The following is a 15,662-nucleotide window of genomic DNA, read 5'->3' as shown; positions in this document are numbered from 1 at the left end:
GCACCTTCATAGCATCTTGAAGCCTCAGGTAGATAATGTCAGCGTAAACATCTATCTTTTGTCCTAATTCAGCACAAATAAAGCCATTGGGAAAGCTCTGCTTGTGCATTGGGAGATAAGTGGACAGAAAGCGGCTTTCTGTACATCAATTAATCCTTGTTCATATTTGAATCTTGATAAATTCATGATATCGTTAGGCTTCGCTACCGATTCTAAGACTTTCAGCTAGCAGTCTAAAATTGTTCACGTTGCAGTAAGTCGAAATCCAAACATCAATTCCAATGTCCAGTAGCTTCATTATCCAAACTGGTAACTTTTTTATCCTAATTGTTGTGATAAACTTATTAAATAGCATTTGCTACTTAATAAGTTTGTTCCTTAGATCTTGTTTTGGCCATCCAGTGAGGGGACCCGTGACAGAACACACCCTGAAACACCCATCAGGCATCAACATCACCAGTCGGTTTCTTTCCTTATCAAATATTTCATTAGTTTCATATTGATTCAAAAAATTGACCATTTCTTCATGAAATGCCATAGAGTTGACTCCGCGCGTCAAGCCGAAGCAAACTCCAAGTTTTTTAAGGAGATTTGTCATCGGAACATCGCGGACGAAGTACCTGGACCCTACGCAGTCAAAGGTGAAGAAACACTCCTTCAGAGGAGCTACCTTTGAGGTTTTGACCAGAACTACTCAACAGTATAGACCAAAGAATCTGCACACTGTAACTAGAATTGCTGGTTTTTATGCTCAAAACGCAAGTGCAGATGACTTTTCAATTAACTGGAGAAAAATAATAAACACAATTTTTGACAAATTTCATGCACGCTTCATCTCTGTCCCAAAAACCATTGCCAAAACAATTACACGATTTATATAATCAAATTAATAATCCAAAATATTCTCTATAAAATATAATTAGCAGTTTAATTCATCCAAGCATTGAAATTGTGTCTCCATTTTTAATTCTCCTTTTGAATCACTTCTTCAAAGATGGGATACATTTGTCTTTCTATGGTACCCATATGTTTGCTTGTTATTTAACCAACATGTTTGATTTCTTCAACCATTATTTAATCATATGTTTTTAGACTACTAACAGCCTCACTTATTTATATTTCATCCACATGTCCGAGCAGTCACACAGCTCAAAATTTTCAAACTATCTCAGAGTTGGAGAATTTTGGTGTTACTCATGCGCCTCTTACCAGTACCTAAAGTGCAGAATCAGCGCTAGGCGAGAACACCATGAAAACTTCTGCTGCTTAAGCCGCGAAACAAAAGCAAATCTAATCTCCTCAGAGGCAACAAATCTGAACCATGTCGTGGCCAATAGCCAGACATCGCAAGCTTATAGGGAAGCCTGTCATGAACCCTGCAGTTAGTGGCTGAACCTCAAAGAAAGCAAAAAGGAGCATGAATAGAACATCTACAAACAATTTGTCCATTGGAAAGCAAACTCTTTTAGGCTGCCAAGAAAGAAGACAGGCCTTGGGTTCACAGACACCTTGAATGAAATCTTGTCTGCCACTTTTAATTGATTCTATTGCGGAAACGGCAGTGCACTGCGCAATGGTGATGTCCCATCTCATTCTTGCAAGAAAAAAAGTTCAACGGACGAGTTGAACTAAAGCAAAACGATCTGTTGATGAATACAAAAAATTTGATAAATAAATGTCAATTAAGAAAATATCCAATGCCATTCGAAGTCTTACAGAAGAAGCCAATAGTGGTGTTTTTTCTTTAACTTAAAAAATTGACAAGAAACCAGTCCTTGTTGCCTTACGCAAGAAACCTCCTGAAAAACGCAAACCAAGCCTGTTTTATCTAGTGAGCAATGAACATCCAAAAAGTTTACCATACCATCAATCCATATTTGAAAAACTCTTTGCCTCAATGGTTAGAAAGTCTACCAAGAAGACGCATAGAAGCCATGTCCCTTTCGGTCTTGATGCCAACGAATGGCGAAGGCTTCTATCTTCCTTTAAGTTGTCCTCAACTGATCTATGCTAAACGATTGCTAAGCTAGACATAGCTACGTATCATTCGATTTGCCTTCTTCCATATAATTCAAGTTGGTTGATAGCTATTGATAAATGCACCGGTTTACGACTATAGGATTTGGGGAAGTACTCAGGCAAATAATTGCAAGAACTATTGTCAAATGTTATAAAACCGACATATTCGGTGGCGCTCTTGCTTATCGACGTCATAAACGCTTTCAATAGTCTCATCCGTGATCTTGTCTTACGAAACATTGAGAAATTTTGTCCTTCTCTTTATCATTCCATATGTAATTTAAAATGTGATTCATCAATATTTTTTATTAACAAACAAACATTATTCTCTCAGGAAGATACAACCCAAGGCAACCCCCTTGCGATGTCGATGTATGGAATTGTCATTATGTCCTTAATTGAACTTCTTGACGCTTGCTTAAAAGTTCAGAAAGGGCATGCGGGACGATGGCACGGGTGTCGGCTCTCTTGATAACTTGAAATTGCTTTTTGACTCATTGAAAAAATATGGTCCTGCTTTTGTTTACCATCTTACCGAAAACCACATCATTACCAAAAAACATCTTTTTGAACAAGCACAGCAAATTTTCGCTCACGAAGACGCAGAAATAGTTGATGGTTGTAGAGTACTTGGTAGTGAAATAGGTTCTGAAAATGTAGAGAATAAATTTGTAGAAAGATCGTGGATTTTAAATAATGAGTCTTAAAAAAGCTGGCGGCTCACGCCAATTTTTGACCTCAAAAATTTTATAAATATTCCACTTCGTCCTTGTAGCGAAAAAAAATTGTGGCCTGAACATCCTTAAACCCGAAGACCGCTTTAAGGAACATGACTGATTAGCTTAAATGTCAAGTCCCCTTATCCCCACGTATGCCCGAAGCTGAACTAAAGCAACAACAAATCATACAAGAAATCAATAAGGAGAACGAGCTTGCTATCAAATGAAAAAAGACGAGAACTAAAAGCAAAATGAATAAGAACAAGATTCGCTCACTCGACTTAGTGAAAAAAAATAGGGAGCATCAAACTGGTTGACCATAGAAACATTATCATAATTACCTAACGAAAAGTGAGTTTCGTGATGGCATTTACATTCACCATGGCTGGGACCCAGTGAAAATTCCAACATTATGTGCATGCAATGAAAATTTTACTCGAACACATGCCCTCCACTGTCCGAATAGAGGATACACGCACATGAAACATAATGAATTTCACGATTCTTTTGCAAACTTGTTAAGTGATGTTTGTCATGATGTCGAAATCGAACCTCATCTTCGGCCGTTGCAAGGGAAAACCTTTGCACTCAAATCAACGACAACTGATGATGATGTAAGATTAGACATCAAGGCTAAAGGACTTTGGGAGTTGAGGTTTAACAAAACTTATTTTGATGTTAAAAATTTTAACCCGCTATCCCTGAAAGAAGTAGCGAAGCCTACAAATACCATGAATCTCAAAACAAATGGCATCAAAGCTCTCTGTGCTAAAAGAGGAGGACAGCTACGCTGATATCATAACAGATATAAGGACAAAATTTAGATTCGCTCTCCCGGGGATTTCTATCCTCTGCATTTGTGGGTCAAGGACTTATAAACGGCGCAAAATTATTGATGCTTAGAGGGGAGCTGTGGTTAAAGAAAGCAGGCTGTTAGTTTTACTCATCTACCTTCGCCAATAATTGTCTGTTTTGTAATACTGTTTGTCTTTTGTTTTGCTTTCTCAGCTAATGTTTATGTCATTTTATTGATAGATTTGAAAATTTAAAAAAAATTCTCTATGAAGACGTAGTGCTAGGAGAGCCCGGACCAGCAAATAATCTCCAGTGTTGAGGAGGGGCACTTCCTAATTTACCTTTTTATATCTGGAATCAAACTCGGTGGCCATTCATTACGAGCAAAATTTTGAACGAATGGAAGTTGCAATAAATGGAATACTCAAGACAAGGATTTCATTTTTTTACTAGAATGATTCTTTGAGGTTCCTGCGCAAGCAAAGGGATGGAAAAAAACTTTTCTTACATATAGATCATTTTGCTTGTTTTGAAGCACATTATATCTGAAAACCTACGGTTTGAACAGAGAAACAGGCCTACTTATTACGTTTAAACTTGTAGAACTATTCCATTAATTTTGTTTGTAGAGATTTTAATAATTTTACATTTGGGGAAAAATCTGGATTGTTTTTGCAAGTAGGCTATTTTGTGCTGCTGTCTTGTTTTGTACATTCGTTGTTTATAGGAGTGGAGAAAAATGGTAACAAACACCAATTACCGTCTATTTTTTTTGCTTTATTTCTAACTATTTCTTGACCAATCGGATTTTTTGCAAAGGTACTGTTGACTGGTTTGACATTGCCAAAACTGTAATTAAAAATTATTCTTCCCATGGTTCATTTTTTTGGCATTTATGTTTATTATTTGAATTTAGAAGAACAGATTGTCCCATTTGGTGAGAATTCCGCCGCAAAAGATTTGATTAGGGCTATGCTAATTTTTGATTTTTGACGCTTAGTAAATCGAAACATTACAGATTGTTTTGACGCGGCACAATCTGCAATCAAACGTCAGATTTGACTGAGAACTGGTTGATCAAAACGTGTGATCACATTAGTTTCTCTTACTTATATTTTCCTAAGCTTTCTAAAATTCTTCTCGAAACACAAAAGTAAACCAACATGAAGTCTACCCGTTGTTTCTTGCGCTTGATTTTTAAAATAAAAAAAGTGTAGAAACACGATAATTTATCCCACGCTGCCAAACCTAAATTCCAAAGTCAATTAGCTCACTGTCCAATCTGGTATCTTTTTTAGTGACCATTCATTACAAGAGAAAGTTTGAAAGAATGAAAAATGCAAGGAAGCTCAAGACAATAATTTCAATTTCAACAGGCATGATTCCATTGACAACCAACGCCCAAAAATACTTTCTGAGTGCTGTAGGACAGCTCATCCGCAACTTCAATGGGCAGGTCTGTCCGGACGAAAGTCTGAAACTACGGCATGAGGGTTTACAAAGCTGAATATATCTTTCATATTTGCCCCTGTCTACAAGTAGGAGAATACTTTGCGCACCTTCTCTTCACGGAAAAATGCAATCGCTCTGAGATTTACTTCTGTAAAAAAAGGGCGCGTTAACATTGATGGAATGAATTTTTTTTCTGTTTTATTTTTGGTTTACCGCTTATTTCGAGTAGTCCTTGAAAAAAACTCAACTTGTGTTGTAGCAGGGGGACGATTTGGGGGAATACATTATGCTCTAATGCTGTTTGTCTTTTGTTTTACTTTCTCAGCTGATGTTTATGTCATTTTATTGATAAATTCAAACATTCCAAAATGCTTTATGAAAACATAGTGTGGCCACGGACCAGCGAGTTTTCAGTGTTGGGGAGGGGCACTTCTTAATTTACATTTTTTATAACTGGTATCAATTTCGGAGGCCATAACGTGCAAAATTTTGAACGAATGGAAGTTGCAATAAAGGGAATACTCAGAACAAGAAGTTCATTTTTCACTAGTATTCAGTGTTGGAGAGCGGCACTTCTTAATTTAAATTTTTTTTCTGGTATCGTTTTGGGTGGCCATTCATTACGATCAACATTTTGAACGAATGGAAGTTGCAATAAATTGAACACTCAAAACAGGAAGTTCATTTTCTACTAGAACGATTCCATTGACGGCCAACGCCCACGACTTCTTTCTGAATGCTCTAGGAAGAGTTTGTATGTCTCTGCAAATCTAAAGCTAGAAAGATACAATAATGTACAATGGATATTAATAATGGCAATCAATATCTAAAATGTGATTTTGAATCGATATCTGAAATCAAGTCATAGCCCGATTTAGAACAACATGTTCGACTTGTTTATCTTATACTAGTATTTCAGTTTCTTGATGGACTGGTGTTTTTTATAGGAATCTGGTATGCGTCTTGTGCAGCTCTTAGCATACAGATGTAACACTCACATCGAAAAATATTTTGCTGCAGTGTTGTTAGAACAAGTCACTAACTTTAGTTTTACCCGAACTCGTCATCTGTAGTAGTACTTTTATTTCTAAAGTTTTCAAGTTGCAGTTCTGAAGACAGCGTTCCAATTCGATACCATCCGAAACTTCATTGAGGACATTGGCAAAAGTCATGGATGCCATTGTGTCTGATACGAGTACGTCTGCTTGTTAGGTAATTAAAAGCGTCTGCTACATTAAAACACTTAAAAAAATCCTAATGTGCGTATTGATGGAATTTTTCTTGGATATGGTCCAAATCTAAGTTCAATTCCATCTCAGAAATCTTCCATGGTAAGATCGAAATGATATCTTTTTTAGGTTGAGGCTCCCTTTGCTTTAGCCAAATCTAGAGGATAAGACTTTTTCATTGATGAGAGCTTTTAACGCCAAATATTTGAATTGTTCTCTGTTCCTGCTTTGCATTTCTGATTTTTTAAAGGTTCTGTCCGGACGAAAGTGAAACTACGGCATCAAGTATCACAAAGCTGAATATATCTTTCATATTTTCCGCTGTCCACATGTAGGAGATTGCTTTGCGCACCTTCTCTACACGGAAAAAAGCAAACCTTCTGAAATTTACATCTGTAAAACGGGCACGTTAATATTGAAGAGATAAAAGTTTTCTCTAATATATTTTTTGTTTACCGCTTATTTCGAGTAGTCCCTGCAATAAAAACTCAATGTGTGTTGTAGCAGGGGAACTTTTTGGGGAATACATTATGCTCTAATGCTGTTTGTCTTCTTTTTTACTTTCTCAACTGATGTTTATGTCATTTAATTCATAGATTCAAACATTTCAAAATGCTTTACGAAAACGTAGTGCTAAGAGGGCCCCGGACCAGCGAGTATTCAGTGTTGGGGAGCGGCACTTCTTAATTTATATTTTTTTATCTGGTATCGTTTTGGGTGGCCATTCATTACGAAAAATGCAAAATTGAAAGGTTTTGAACAAATGGAAGTTGCAATAGACGAAACACCCAATACAAGAAGTTCATTATCTACTAGAATGATTCCATTCACGGCCAACGCCCACGACTTCTTTCTGAATGCTCTAGGAACAGTTTGTATGTCTCCCCTAATCTAGAGCTAGAAAGATACAATAATGAACAATGGTTATTATTAATGGCAACAAACAGGTAAAATGTGATTTTGAACCGATATCTGAAATCAAGTTATAGGACAATCTGTTCGACTTGTTTATCTTATGCTAGTATTGCGGTTTCTCGATGGACTGGTGTTATTTATAGGAATCTGTTGTGCGTCTTGTGCAAATCTTAGCATACAAAAGTAAAACTCACATCGAAGAATATTTTATTGCAGTGTTGTTAGTACAAGTCACTAATTTTAGTTTTACTCGAACGCCGTCATCTGTAGTTGTACTTTTATTTCTAAAGATTTTAGGTTGCAATTCTGAAGACAGCGTTCCAAATCGATATCATCTGGAGCTTCATTGAGGACGTTTGCAAAAGTCATGGTTGCCATTGTGTCTGATATGAGTATGTCAGCTTGTTGGGTAATCAAAAGCGTCTGCTCCATTAAAACATTAAAAAAATTCTAATGTGCTTATTGATGGAATTTTTCTTGGATTTGGTCCAAATCTAAGTTCAGTTCCATCTCAGAAAGTTTCCCTGGTAAGATCAAAATGATATCCCTTACAGATTGAGGCTCCATTTGCTATAACAAAATCTAGATGATAAAAGTTTTGCATTGATGAGAGCTTTCAACGCCAAATATATGAACCGTTCTCTCTGTTCCTGGTTTGCGTTTCTGAATTTTTGAAGGTTCTATCCGGACGAAAATCTGAATCTACGGCATCAAAGTTCAAAAAGCTGAATAGATCTTTCACATTTCCCCCTGTCCACATGTAGGAGAATTTTTTGGCCACCTTCTCTACAAAAATGCAAACCTTCAGAAATTTACCTCTATAAAAAGGGCGCGTTAACATTGAAGGGATTAAAATTTCCCCTACTATATTTTTGGATCACCGCTTATTTCGAGTAGTCCTTGCAATAAAACTCATTGTGTGTTGTAGCAGGGGGAAGTTTTGGGAGAATACATTATGCTTTATTGCTGTTTGTCTTTTTGTTTTATTTTCTCAGCTATTGTTTATGTCATTTTATTGATAGATTCAAACATTCCAAAATGATTTATAAAAACGTAGTGCTAAGAGGGCTCTGGACCAGCGAGTATTCAGTGTTGGGTGGGGCACTTCTTAATTTACCTTTTTATATCTGGTATCAATTTTGGCGGCCATTCATTACAAGCAAAATTTTGAACAAATGGGAGTTGCAATAAATGGAATACTCAAGACAAGGATTTTGTTTTCTACTAGCACGATTCCATTGACGGCCAACGCCCACGACTTTTTTCTGAATGCTCTAGGAACAGTTTGTATGTCTCCCCTAATCTAAAGCTAGAAAGATACAATAATGAACAATGGTTATTATTAATGGCAATCAAGAGCTAAAATGTGATTTTGAACTAATATCTGAAATCAAGTTATAGGACAATCTGTTCGACTTGTTTATCTTATGCTAGTATTTCGGTTTCTCGATGGACTGGTGTTATTTATAGGAATCTGTTGTGCGTCTTGTGCAAATCTTAGCAAACAAAAGTAAAACTCACATCGAAGAATATTTCAGAAGAATATTGCAGTGTTGTTAGTACAAATCACTAATTTTAGTTTTACTCGAACGCCGTCATCTGTAGCTGTACTTTTATTTCTAAAGATTTTAGTTTGCAATTCTGAACACAGCGTTCCAATTCGATATCATCTGGAGCTTCATTGAGGACGTTTGCAAAAGTCATAGATGCCATTGTGTCTGATATGAGTATGTCAGCTTGTTGGGTAATCAAAAGCGTCTGCTCCATTAAAACGTTTAGAAAAATTCTAATGTGCTTATTGATGGAATTTTTCTTGGATTTGGTCCAAATCTAAGTTCAGTTCCATCTCAGAAAGTTTCCCTGGTAAGATCAAAATGATATCCCTTACAGATTGAGGCTCCCTTTGCTATAACAAAATCTAGATGATAAGAGTTTTGCATTGATGAGAGCTTTTAACGCCAAATATATGAATCGTTCTCTCTGTTCCTGGTTTGCGTTTCTGAATTTTTGAAGGTTCTATCCGGACGAAAATCTGAATCTACGTCATCAAAGTTCAAAAAGCTGAATAGATCTTTCACATTTCCCCCTGTCCACATGTAGGAGAATACTTTGGCCCCCTTCTCTAAACGGAAAAATGCAAACCTTCAGAGATTTACCTCTAAAAAAGGGCGCGCTAACATTGAAGGGATGAAAATTTCCCCCACTATATTTTTGGATCACCGCTTATTTCGAGTAGTCCTTGCAATAAAACTCATTGTGTGTTGTAGCAGGTGGAAGTTTTGGGAGAATACATTATGCTTTATTGCTGTTTGTCTTTTTGTTTTATTTTCTCAACTATTGAATATGTCATTTTATTGATAAATTCAAACATTCCAAAATGATTTAAAAAGATGTAGTGCTAAGAGGGCCCCGGACCAGCGAGTATTCAGTGTTGGGGAGGGGCACTTCTTAATTTACCTTTTTATATCTGGTATCAATTTTGGCGGCCATTCATTACAAGCAAAATTTTGAACAAATGGAAGTTGCAATAAATGGAATACTCAAGACAAGGATTTTGTTTTCTAATAGCAGGATTCCATTGACGGCCAACGCCCACGACTTCTTTCTGAATGCTCTAGGAACAGTTTGTATGTCTCCCCTAATCTAAAGCTAGAAAGATACAATAATGAACAATGGTTATTATTAATGGCAATCAATAGCTAAAATGTGATTTTGAACCGATATCTGAAATCAAGTTATAGGACAATCTGTTCGACTTGTTTATCTTATGCTAGTATTTCGGTTTCTCGATGGACTGGTGTTTTTTATAGGAATCTGTTGTGCGTCTTGTGCAAATCTTAGCAAACAAAAGTAAAACTCCCATCGAAGAATATTTTATTGCAGTGTTGTTAGTACAAATCACTAATTTTAGTTTTACTCGAACGCCGTCATCTGTAGTTGTACTTTTATTTCTAAAGATTTTAGTATGCAATTCTGAAGACAGCGTTCCAATTCGATATCATCTGGAGCTTCATTGAGGACGTTTGCAAAAGTCATAGATGTCATTGTGTCTGATATGAGTATGTCAGCTTGTTGGGTAATCAAAAGCGTCTGCTCCATTAAAACGTTTAGGAAAATTCTAATGTGCTTATTGATGGAATTTTTCTTGGATTTGGTCCAAATCTAAGTTCAGTTCCATCTCAGAAAGCTTCCCTGGTAAGATCAAAATGATACCCCTTACAGATTGAGGCTCCCTTTGCTATAACATAATCTAGATGATAAGAGTTTTGCATTGATGAGAGCTTTTAACGCCAAATATATGAATCGTTCTCTCTGTTCCTGGTTTGCGTTTCTGAATTTTTGAAGGTTTTTTCCGGACGAAAATCTGAATCTACGTCATCAAAGTTCAAAAAGCTGAATAGATCTTTCACATTTCCCCTGTCCACATGTAGGAGAATACTTTGGCCACCTTCTCTAAACGGAAAAATGCAAACCTTCAGAGATTTACCTCTAAAAAAAGGGCGCGCTAACATTGAAGGGATGAAAATTTCCCCTACTATATTTTTGGATCACCGCTTATTTCGAGTAGTCCTTGCAATAAAACTCATTGTGTGTTGTAGCAGGGGGAAGTTTTGGGAGAATACATTATGCTTTATTGCTGTTTGTCTTTTTGTTTTATTTTCTCAGCTATTGTTTATGTCATTTTATTGATAGATTCAAACATTCCAAAATGATTTATAAAGACGTAGTGCTAAGAGGGCCCTGGACCAGCGAGTATTCAGTGTTGGGGAGGGGCACTTCTTAATTTACCTTTTTATATCTGGTATCAATTTTAGGTAGCCATTCATTACAAAAAATGCAAAATTGCAAGGTTTTGAACAAATGGAAGTTGCAATAAATGAAACACTCAAAACAAGAAGTTCATTATCTACTAGAATGATTCCATTGACGGCCAACGCCCACGACTTCTTTCTGAATGCTCTAGGAACAGTTTGCATGTCTCCCCTAATCTAGAGCTAGAAAGATACAATAATGAACAATGGTTATTATTAATGGCAATCAATAGGTAAAATGTGATTTTGGACCGATATCTGAAATCAAGTTATAGGACAATCTGTTCGATCTTATGCTAGTATTTCGGTTTCTCGATGGACTGGTGTTATTTATAGGAATCTGTTGTGCGTCTTGTGCAAATTTTAGCATACAAAAGTAAAACTCACATCAAAGAATATTTTATTGCAGTGTTGTTAGTACAAGTCACTAATTTTAGTTTTACTCGAACGCCGTCATCTGTAGTTGTACTTTCACTTCTAAAGCTTTCAGGTTGCAATTCTGAAGACAGCGTTCCAATTCGATACCATCCGAAACTCAATTGAGGACGTCGGCAAAAGTCATGAATGCCATGGTGTCTGATATGAGTATGTCAGCTTGTTGGGTAATTAAAAGCGTCTGCTGCATTAAAATATTAAAAAATTAAAATTCCTAATGCGCGTGTTGATGGAATTTTTCCTGGATCTCAGAAATCTTCCCTGGTAAGATCAAAAAAATATACCATTTTTAGATTGATGTCCCTTTTGCCATAGCCAAATCTAGAGGACATGACTTTATCTTTGATGAAAGCTTTTGATGTCAAATATTTGAATCGTTCTCTGTTCCTGCTTTGCGTTTCTGATTTTTTGAAGATTCTGTCCGGACAAAAATCTGAATCTACGGCATCAAATTTCACAAAGCTGAATAGATCTTTCTTTTTTGTTTTTCCTGTCCACATGTAAGAGAATAATTAGGTAACCTTATCAAAGGTGAAACTTTTAAAGATTTACTTCTCTGAGAAGGCTGGTTCAGAATTGGAGGTATAAGATTTTTCTCTATTATGACTTCGGTTTACCGCATATTCGGAGTTTTCCCAGCAATGAAAATTAAACTTTGTTTTAGCAGGGGGACCTTTAGGGGGTTACCCTACTATGTTCGGAATTTTTTTAAAGCATTCCAGAATAAATCATCATTTCTAATTCTATGATGTTAAGGCGTCTGTTTGCAAAACCAGTTTTTGTTGGTCTCAGTGGTAGCGGCTTTGAGGTGCCTGCGCAAGCAAAGGGATGAAAAAAGCTTTCATTACAATTAGATGATTTTTCTTGTTTCGAAGCACATTTTATCTGAAAACCTACAGTTTGAACAGAGATACAGTCCTACTTATTACATTCAAACTTGCGAAACTTTTCCATTAATTTCGTTTGTAGAGATTTTAATAAGTTTACATTTGGGGGAAAATCTGGATTGTTTTTTGCAAGCATGGTATTTTGTGCTGATGTCCTGTTGTACTTTCGTTGTTTATAGGAGTGGAGAAAAATGGCCACAAACACCAATTATCGTCCATTTTTTTTGCTTTATGATAATTATTTGTTGTTCAATAGGATTTTTTGCACAGATAATCTTGAACGGTTTGATATTACCAAAACTGTATTTAAAAAATCATTCTTCACATGGCTCTTTTTTTGGTATTTATGTTTAATAATTGAATTTAGAAGAACAGATTGTCCTATTTGGTGAGCATTCCGCCAATAAACACTTGATTAGGACTATGCAAATTTTTGCCCGTTGTTTTTTTCTCGTGATTTTTAAATTAAAGTAAAAGAAATCATGTAGAGACACGAGAATATATCCCACTAAAAGCTGCCAAACCTAATTTCCAAAGTCAATTAGCTCACTGTCCAATCTGGTATCTTTTTTTGTTGACCATTCATTACAGGACAAAGTTTGAAAGAATGAAAGTTGCAAGGAATGGAATACTTAAGACAATTATATCAATTTCAATAGGCACGATTCCATTGACGACCAACGCCCACATATTCTTTCTGAGTGCTCTAGGAACAGCTCATCCGGAACTACAATCGGATTTTTTTGCAAGGGTAATCTTGAATGTTTTGACATTACCAAAACTGTATTTAAAAAAGTCATTCTTTCAATGACTCTATTTTAAATTTCTGGTATTTATGTTTAATAATTGAATTTGGATGAACAGATTGTCCCATTTGGTAAACATCCCGTCAAAAAATTTCATTAGGTAATGAAAAGGACGATACTGATTTTTGGCTTTGGACACTAGTGAAACGGAAACTTTATGAAAAGTTTAAACGCGGCAAAATCTTTAATCAAATGTCAGATAAATCAAATGAACTGGTTGATTAAAACTTGTGATCACATTAGTTTCTCTTACTTATATTTTACAAAGCTTTCTAAAATTCTTCTCGAAACACAAAAGTAAACTAACATGAAGTCTGCCCGTTGTTTTTTGCCCTTGACGTTTAAAATAAAAAAAGTGTAGAAACACGATAATTTATCCCACTGAATGCTGCCAAACCTAAATTCCAAAGTCAATTAGCTCACTGTCCAATCTGGTATCTTTTTTAGTGACTATTCATTACAAGAGAAAGTTTGAAAGAATGAAAAATGCAAGGAAGCTCAAGACAATAATTTAAATTTCAACAGGCATGATTCCATTGACGACCAACGCCCAAAAATTCTTTCTGAGTGCTGTAGGACAGCTCATCCGCAACTTCATTGAGCAGGTCTGTCCGGACGAAAGTCTGAAACTACGGCATCAGGGTTCACAAAGCTGAATATATCTTTCATATTTGCCCCTGTCTACAAGTAGGAGAATACTTTGCGCACCTTCTTTTCACGGAAAAATGCAAACCCTCAGAGATTTACTTCTGTAAAAAAGGGCGCGTTAACATTGACGGAATGAAATTTTTTTCTGTTTTATTTTTGGTTTACCGCTTATTTCGAGTAGTCCTTGAAAAAAACTCAACGTGTGTTGTAGCAGGGGGACGATTTGGGGGAAATTATGCTCTAATGCTGTTTGTCTTTTGTTTTACTTTCTCAGCTGATGTTTATTTCATTTTATTGATAGATTCAAACATTCCAAAATGCTTTATGAAAACATAGTGTGGCCACGGACCAGCGAATTTCAGTGTTGGGGAGGGGCACTTCTTAATTTACATTTTTTATAACTTGTATCAATTTCGGTGGCCATAACGTGCCAATTTTTGAACGAATGGAAGTTGCAATAAAGGGAATACTCAAGACATGAAGTTCTTTTTTCACTAGTATTCAGTGTTGGGGAGCGGCACTTCTTAATTTACATTTTTTATCTGGTATCGTTTTGGGTGGCCATTCATTACGATCAAAACATTAGTTTCTATTTCTTAGTTTTTCCTAAGCTTTCTAAAATTTTTCTCGAAGCACAACAATTAAACTACCTTGAAGTCAGCCCTTGGTATTTTTCTTTAATTTTAAATTAAAGAAGAAAGATCATGAAGAGACACGAGATTTTATCCCACTGAATGTTGCCAAAACTAAATTCCCAATTCAATTAGCTCACTGTCCAATCTGGTATCTTTTTTTGTTGACCATTAATTACAGGAGAAAGTTTGAAAGAATGAAAGTTGCAAGGAATGGAATACTCAAGACAATAATTTCAATTTCACCTGGAAGGATTCTATTGACGACCAACGCCCACAACTTCTTTCCGAGTGCTCTAGGAACAGCTCATCCCAAACTTCATCGAGCAGATTGGCAAAAATCATGGATGCCATTGTATCTGATATGATTGTCTCTGCCTTTAGATAATGAGGAGCGCCCGCTTTATTAAAATTTTCTCCACAACTGTGTATCGACGGCAATTTTCTTGGATCTCATCAATATATAAGTTTAATTCCGTCTCTGATCTCTCCCTTGGTTAGAACAATAAAGTATCTTTTATGATTGATGCTCCTTCTTCCACAGCCAAATCTAGATTATATAACTTTCTCATTGATGAGAGCTTTTAACACCATGTTTTTGAATCGTTCTCTGTTCCTGCTTTTCGTTTATGATTTTTTGAAGGTTCTGTCCGGACGAAACTCTGAATCTACAGCATCAATGATCACAAAGCTGAATAGATTTTTCATATTTCGCCCTTTCCACATGTAGGAGAATGCTTTGGCCGCCTTCTCTACACGGAATAGAACAAACTTTCAGAGATTTTTTTCGGTAAAAGTGGCGTGTTAACATTGAAGGGATAAAACTTTTCTCTGTTAAGTTTTTGTTTCACCGCTTATTTCGAGTAGTCCTTGCAATAAAGCTCAACTTTAGTTGTATAAGGGGGACGTTTTGGGGGAATATTTTACAATATTTGGCAAGTTCGTTACCTTCTATGATATCAAATTTTGTTTTCAAAATCATTTGTTTTGGGGTTCTGAGGTACCGGCCTTGAGGTGCCTGCGCAAGCAAAAGGATGGGAAAAACATTTTCCTTACATATAGCTGAGTTTGCTTGTTTCAAAGCACATTATATCTGAAATTCTACGTTTTGTACAGAAATACAGGCCTAATTATTTCGTCAAAACTTGCGGAGCATTTGCATTAATTTTGCATGTAAAATTTTTAATAGGTTTACATACATTTGGGGGAAAATTTAGACTGTCTGTGGCAAGTGTGCTATTTTGTGCTGTTGACTTGTTTTACATTCGTTGCTTATAGGTGTGGACAAAAATGGTCGCAAACACCAATTACCG

The 15,662-nt window shown here is 36.1% G+C and overlaps 1 protein-coding gene across 1 annotated transcript in view; it reads left to right on the top strand.

The window, feature by feature from the left end:
- The first annotated feature begins 322 nt into the window (after positions 1-322).
- Positions 323-15,662, top strand: part of LOC142344684 (uncharacterized) — a 169,351-nt gene continuing 154,011 nt past the window's right edge. Inside the window, exon 1 of the mRNA XM_075396522.1 lies at positions 323-352. The gene's annotated coding sequence lies outside the window, so the exon portion shown is untranslated. The remainder of the gene's footprint in view (positions 353-15,662) is intronic.

This window comes from Convolutriloba macropyga, chromosome 8 (assembly GCF_964194025.1).
Source record: "Convolutriloba macropyga chromosome 8, txConMacr16.3, whole genome shotgun sequence".
Taxonomy (NCBI): Eukaryota; Metazoa; Xenacoelomorpha; order Acoela; family Convolutidae; genus Convolutriloba; species Convolutriloba macropyga.
Note: the sequence above shows the minus strand (reverse complement) of the source record. Positions and strands in the feature narration are given on the sequence as shown.